We start from the raw sequence: 2,076 nt of genomic DNA, 5'->3' as shown, positions 1-2,076 counted from the left end.
CTTATAATACAGTGCACAATTTTCGTAAGGTTTCCTTTAGTGTTGTTAAAACAATAGTAAACATGAGAGAGAAATAAATCATCAACGATATATGCGAATTCTCTGATGTTATCTATGACAGTATGACAATGCACGTGCAGTTTATTGATTACATGCATGTAGAAAACTTGTTCTGAGTTAAAGCTGTGAAACAAAGTTTGAAGAAGAATAAAATCTCACTACCACACGACAGCTAATGTAGAAAATACTTTTCTGACGTATTATGGCATGATGCGCTCTCCCTACACATCTTCGAGATGCATCTGCTGCCTGCTGTCTATTAAACCTGAACAGAACAAAATGTCACAGTAGTTAGCCCTTTTTCCACATGCGACTACTTTGGGTTGAGAAGTTAAGGGAAGTACGTTCAAAGTTCCATTAGATTGACAACTTCAGCAGACAGCATAATTGCGTTTTAAAAAATGTAGCACTGAATGTATTCGAACTCGCGACATCTTATCTGCGCTACTAGCTGACACGTAGCTACAACAGCTCCAGAGCTCGACAACTATTCCTCCAGAACTTTTTGATTCCACAGCACTGTGAGATTATGCATATGGCCAGGTCTTGACTTCTGAGAGACAAACAGTTACAGCTTTTCTTTTTTTTTTTACTGAACGACGTTTTCTACAAACAGATAGCGCAATACAATAGCTCAAGTGGAAAGGAACACTTCCTATTTAAACTTCTGCATCCTACACTGTTGGCAGTTCTGTGTAGGTGGCAGTTACGTGATTTTATTTCGGTGATTACAAAATATAGAGTGGAATGTATGCACTGGGTAGCCGAGGCAGCTAGTTCATGGTGATTCGGTCAACCAAGTAAATGAATTTACTGAACATGGTGCAAATTACTACAGGACGCCTGTGTGTCAGAATTCTCATCCAGTGTGGCGCAACGGCGTTACGATAGAAAAATGAGAGAAGAGGATTTCGTGGTCTGTTGGACGGATGGTAGGTTGTTATACCTATGGTCTGGGTTGGATCCCCACTTCTGTCAATGATTTTAGATAGGGAGAGACAGAGTCCATTCTCTCCTGGCTACACCAAGTGAAGAAGGTGTAATGGCAGTGTGGTCTGAAAATTCACATTAAAGATGATTTTCCTTCTCTACCAAGTAGACGGTAGGTTGAACCACAATGAAGTCTGGAGTGGTGACATGTAGAAACTCTATCACCAGTAACCTTTCTTATACTAGTTATTTATTTCAAGTGACGAAACAAACGCTAGGTATGGTCACAGGACACTTATTCCATCTTTTATCTGAGCTTCTGTATGTCGATAAGATTGGTTCTGAACTGGGAATGCAACTCAGACCGCCCTTAACGCGGAATTTGATCCCTTCGTGACAATACAGCTCGGCTACAATTTGTTGTTTGTTCAAAACTGCAGATTCCTCAACATCTCCACATATTACGCGTGAATGGGATCGAATCCTGGCCCGGCAGTAAAGATTTAATTATGTATTATCAAGCTCTAGCATGAGAACACCTATCTGCTGGTGGATAAGAATTTTGATTTTTAATGTATTTTCATTCGTTGTCAACACTAACGATATCTGACGTTTTTAACTCCCAGAGAGACACAGAACTATTTGCGAGATGACTGTAAGTTCAAGATGTTATTCTGAGCAGCTGGTGGAGAAAAATTCGGTAGCTGACGTCTCTTTGTGTGTAGTCAACAACGATATATGTGGGGCTCTATTCCCAGTGAGCGCTGACCACTTCGTCATATTATTTCTAGTTCAAACATGCTCACATATCACTGCTGGCGCAACAAACCCATATTTAACGTTCGTTTTCTCTAGAATATAACAGCGATAGGTGCCGTCTAGAGGTCCTGGGAAGGAACAAAATTAATGTTTCGTCTCGTCGTTTCAGTTAAAACATCTAGCTACTGCCGCGAAAATCCGATATGTCACATTTGACTGTGCTTCGATAGCAATCCGATTAGGGTCTGGGTTCGAATCCGTGTCCAACACAAAGCTTTACCTCACGGCATTTCAAGTAAGTTACTTGTGAAGAAGCAATATTTAACA

This window comes from Schistocerca piceifrons, chromosome 2 (genome assembly GCF_021461385.2).
Source record: "Schistocerca piceifrons isolate TAMUIC-IGC-003096 chromosome 2, iqSchPice1.1, whole genome shotgun sequence".
Lineage (NCBI taxonomy): Eukaryota > Metazoa > Arthropoda > Insecta > Orthoptera > Acrididae > Schistocerca > Schistocerca piceifrons.
The sequence above is the reverse complement of the archived record's forward strand: the minus strand, read 5'-3'. Positions refer to the sequence as shown.